The sequence below is a fragment of the Rhinolophus ferrumequinum genome, chromosome 10 (genome assembly GCF_004115265.2).
Source record: "Rhinolophus ferrumequinum isolate MPI-CBG mRhiFer1 chromosome 10, mRhiFer1_v1.p, whole genome shotgun sequence".
NCBI classification, from domain to species: Eukaryota; Metazoa; Chordata; class Mammalia; order Chiroptera; family Rhinolophidae; genus Rhinolophus; species Rhinolophus ferrumequinum.
Genome location: NC_046293.1, coordinates 27,594,505 through 27,599,904, shown reverse-complemented (window position 1 = coordinate 27,599,904; position 5,400 = coordinate 27,594,505).

Genomic DNA, 5,400 nt, shown 5'->3' with positions numbered 1-5,400 from the left:
GTGATCCTTGAGCTGAGACACATATGTTGTGAAGAGAAGAGTTTGGGAGAGTTGGGAAGAGTTGGGGGAAGACTCCAGTGGGAGGCATGTCAAGCTGGGGCCCCTTGAGAGAAAGACTTACAGAAAAACTGGTCTCTGAAATGAGTGACTAAAACCATTAAGAACGCTAAGTTGAAGGATCAGCACCAAGAAGGGCTGGCAAACCAGAGAGAGGAGAGGCAATGAGTGCCTGAAATGGGTTAAAGGATGGTGAGATGTTGATCCCCTAGGCACTAGGGTACCAGGTATGGTCTGAGGTGACCAGAGCCCCACACTGGCTATATCTGGCCATGGGCAGCAGCATCCGTGTACTCCTATGTCCTTTAAAACAATTGCACCACTTTCTAAGTGTCTCAGTAGGTGAAAATGATTCAGAGGCCTTGCTTAAGACTTTAGGCCCAAACCAGACAGCCTGGTAAAAACCTACTTGGGATTAACCTCAACTATGTGTATAGGTTAGATCCTCAAATTTCCTCATGATACATAGAAAGTGCTTTCAAACTGGAATGCATTTCTGGGTGAAGGGATGCCTCAAGGAAAGCAGAGGTCTGGGAAGCTATCGCAAGTGAGATAATACCACTGTGTTGTGACACAAGCCTAAGAGGACGTAAAAAAAACCCACAGAACCTTTTTCACCCCAAGGAAGGGGCAGGTGGTGGCACGCATCTTTTCAGCTACTCAAACTTCTGCTTTATTACTGGCTTAGAGCTATTTTTATTGTATGATCATATGTTTGCACATGTGCAGAGAATAGGATTAAGGATAAAGGTTTCATCTCACTTGCAGAAATGACTCTCTGTACCTTGTAGTGACATCTGATCTGTTTACATGGATAGATGTGTGAGTGTGCATGTATATAGACCAGTGGACACCTAACACACATACAAAAGATTTCAGAGACTCTCCCAGGTCCCTAAAAAAGATATTGGAAGAGCATGAAAAGTTCTGCATTTCTCCTTTATGCAGAAGTGATAAAGAACTATTTTCCTTCCTATCCTCTTGTTTTCTCTTAAAATGAAATGTAACACACACACACACACACACACACACACACACACACAGTAACCCCAGTGATCTGGCAAAAATACACAGGTACCAATTTGGTTTGTCACTGCCACCAGGTGTGTCAGAAAAAGAAAGGAACAGAGGACCCAGCCAGTGCCTTTGAAGGGGTTGTGGAGGGAGGTGGTGGGGCGGGTGTCAACGTAATCAAAAGAACCATGTTCTGTGCACACCAGAATCTGTGCCTTTTGGAGGCTGCTTCTCCTCACGTTGTCCTCCTCTTTCCTGATACAGGGACCTTCTGGGAATTTAGAGGAAAAAACAGCCACTCTTACTAGGATCTCTGTGATGCGGTCAAACCCATCTACGCAATTTCTCAGACAGTTCATGACACTCTGGGACTTGTAACGCAATGTTGTCGTGAACTTCTGACTCTTAAGTCTTTAACTTTAATTTCACCTTAACATAATTTTCTCTTCATTATTTTGCCAGGTCTCTGATTTTAAAACCCTTCTTCCTACCTATCAGCCCTCTCTTCCTATCCCCTCACCCACATTCCCATACTTTCTTCCCAGCTCAGTCTTGGTTTCTCTCTGTCTCTCTCTCTCTCATAGTTAAGTCCAGTCAGATGCTCCCTGACCATCTTTGTTCCCAAGTGTTCATAGAATTCATGGGCTTATGACTCAGATGACTAAACTCGTGCTATGCAAGTGCAACCCACAGACCTTTTTGATTTTGTTTAGCAATACCAATAATTAGGGTTCTTTCTTATGCAATTAATTTAATCACCCTCAAACAGCAACATGGACTAGTTTTTTTGTACTTAAACAATGGTAGCTTTTATGTAAAGAACTAAATCTGGCAACATTTCAGGCATTGACTGCATGTCATCTGAGGCAGAGGTACGGGGAGGCACACTGGTTTTTATAAAGTTCAATTATCTTTGCAAAGGATTCCACCTTGTCACCACGTCCACAATAAAATGATGTCAAACATAGGTCAGAAATATACAAGCAGCTCTCTTTATCCATGGGTTCTGTATGCATGGATTCAACCAACCTCAGATAGAAAACATTCAGGGGGAAAAAATGGACAAGTTGCTGACATGTACTACGTAGTTAGGCCGACGATGGCTGCTTCTGTACTGAACATGGATGGACTTTTTTCTTGTCATTATTGCCTCAACAACACGGTATAACAAGTACTTATATAGCATTTACATTGTATTAGGTATTACAAGTAACCTAGAGATGACTTAAAATATACAGGAAGATGCGCGTAAGTTATATGCAAATACTATGCCATTTTATATAAGGAGCGTGAGCATCTACAAGGGATCCTGGAACCAATCCCCAGCGCTTATGGAGGGATGACTGTGCTCTCGTCACATGGCACCTTCCCTAAGCAAGGCTATGAAAAACTGTTCTGTAAAATCCAGCCAGGCAATGGATTATGACATTGTCCTGTTGGGTGTCAGGCGTGGTCTCTGGTCCCGCTCCCCACATAAGAACGCAGGATATGGTGAGGTCAAAAATGAACACCCATGGAGCCACAGAGAGGGGAGTCATACCACTATATTCTCGCTGGCGGCTGGGTTGGAGACACAGGAAGCAGGAGCCACACAATCCGCAACCTGCCATCCCCTTCTCTGCCAACCAACCCCACTTGCTAGCTACAATCCGCCGTCCTAACTGCAATCCGCTCTTGCCAGCTCAGCCACCATCTTCTTGCTGGCCCCCATTTTCTGCTAGCGTAGCCACAGCAGTTATATTAGTGGCCAGTGGGTGACTGGTTACAGCTGACGGCCAACTAGCCACAGCTGATGGCCATCCAATCACAGTTGATGGCCATTTACTACCTGAGCCAGCACCTTTCCATGTGAGGCCGAGAGCCTGGAAACTGCTCTCTGGGGCTCTGTCCCCACAGACATACAACACTAACACTTACTATAAAGTGAGGACACATCCAAACAACAAAGAGCATTTTCATTTTCACCTGAGGGCTAGGGAAGTATTGGGGTTGCAGGTGTCGGGGAAGAAAAAAACTGGTAACCTCTTTGTAGTTCTTAAGATTCAAATACCGGGAATGACAACTTGGCAAGTAAAATCCAGAACCCTGAGAGTTCCAAGACTCCTTAGCTTATCTAGTCCCCTCCTAACACCTCACTCCTAACACTGAATTCCCCCCATTGGGGAGATCCACGATGGCAGCCTAGATAAACCCTGTTCTTGCCTCCTCCAGTGACCACATTAAAATTACAACTAAAATTATAGAACAATCAACCTGGAGAACCACCTGAAGTCTAGTAGAACAGAAGTTTTATAACTAAAGAGATTAAAAAGAAGCCTCACCAAGACTGGTAGGAGGAGCAGAGACACAGAACGGGCTGGTACCACAGCTGCTGTGGCAGCTGAGAATTGGGAAAGATACCAGGACTGCAGAGGTGCACACCAGAGGAGCAAGAGACCCCAGCACCATACAAGCTCCCCAGCTGGGAGGAGGAGCCCCCACAACACCTGACTGTGAAAACCAGTGGTGATTCTGACCGTCCAGGTGGACTGGCAGGCTATGGGAAACCCAGACATCCTTTTAAAGGGCGCTCGCACACACTCGCTCGCAGGCACTCACCGTGGGCTCCAGCAGAGGGACAGTGGCTTGGGAGGCGTCAGAGACCTACAGGAAAACCCTGAGTTGCTGGCTTCGCACAAGGACTGGATGGACCGTCGCCGGTTTCCCTGTGTAGAATTGTTCACTTGGCCAGCCATCGGGCAGGCGCCATCTTTGCCGTGTTGAGCCCACCCCCACACGGCCAAATCTCAATCTTCATTGGCCTGGTGACCTCTACTCACTCCACCCCTAGGATCCCGCCCCCCCAAACTCAGACAACACCGGAGGCTCCTTCAGAGACTCAACCTTAAGGGAGCCAACAGGTGTCAGCAGGCCTCAGGGTGTCCTGGCTTTTTGCAGAAGCCTGATACTGGTGTCTGCCATCCTCGGTTCACAGTGGCCTCTCCCACATGCTTCCGGGTCCAGTACAGGGAGTAAACATCCGCAGATTGTTTTGTAGCTCCTACAGGGACTACCTGGTAGGGTAGGGTAGTCCCTGACTGGTCACAGGCAGTGGATGACCTGGGCCTGCACTGGAGCCCCTTCCCAAGAATTCCCAGAACCAACATACTTGGAGGTTGGCTTCAGACCACAGTGCCACCCAATTAACTGCACAAGCAGCACACACAAAGGGCAGTCTCAACAGGCACCAGAGGCTGCTAGGGCGAATCCCACTCAGCGGGATAAGCCCCTTGCACAGCAGCCTATAAGCTGTGGACGTGGCCAAACCCCACAGCCAGTCAGCATGAGGATCTATCCCACCTACTGATGTGCCAACAGCAATCAAGATTCAACTATAACAGAAGGATACACACAAGGGACGCTCCTGGAGAACTCCTGGACCTGGAAGCAGGTGACCAGGGAGACTGTGCCAGGGCCCCACAGGGCACCTACTATATGAGGCTACCTGGCCAAGACTGGGAGACATAGCAGATCTACCTCATACATAGATACAAACACAGAGAGGCAGCCAAAATGAGGAAACAAAGAAATGAGTCCCAAAGGAAAGAACAGAAGAAAAACTCCAGAAAAAGAACTAAATGAAGGGAGGCAAACAACCTACCAGATACAGAACTCAAAACAATGGTTATAAGGATGCTCAAGGAACTTAGTGAGAACTTCAACAAAGAGATAGCAAGCATGAGAAGGACACAGAAACCATAGAAAAAGAACCAGTCTGAAGTGAAGAATACAATAACTGAAATGAAGAATGCACTAGAAGGAATCACCAGCAGATGAAGTAGAAGATTGAATCAGCAATTTGGAAGACAATGTAGCAGAAAACACCCAATCAGAAGAACAAAAAGGAAAAAGAATCAAAAGAGAGAGAGAGAGAATAGTTTAAGAGGCCTCGGGGGAGCGGGGACAACATCAAGCACAACATTCACATCATAGGGGTACCAGATGGAGAAGAGAAAAAGCAAGGGATTGAGAACCTATTTGAAAACTTTTCTAATCTGGTGAAGGAAATAGACATACAAGTCGAGGAAGTGCAGAGAGTCCCAAAAAAGATGAATCCAAACAGGCCCACACCATACATATTATAATTAAAATGGCAAAAGCTAAAGACAGAGAGAATCCTAAAAGCAGCAAGAGAAAAGCAACTAGAAAAGCAAGAGAAAAGGTACTTACAAGGGAGCTCCCATAAGAGTTCAGCTGATTTCTCAATAGAAACTTTGCAGGCAAGAAGGGATTGGCACAAAATATTCAAAGTGATGAAATGCAAGGACGTACAACCAAAATTACTCTACT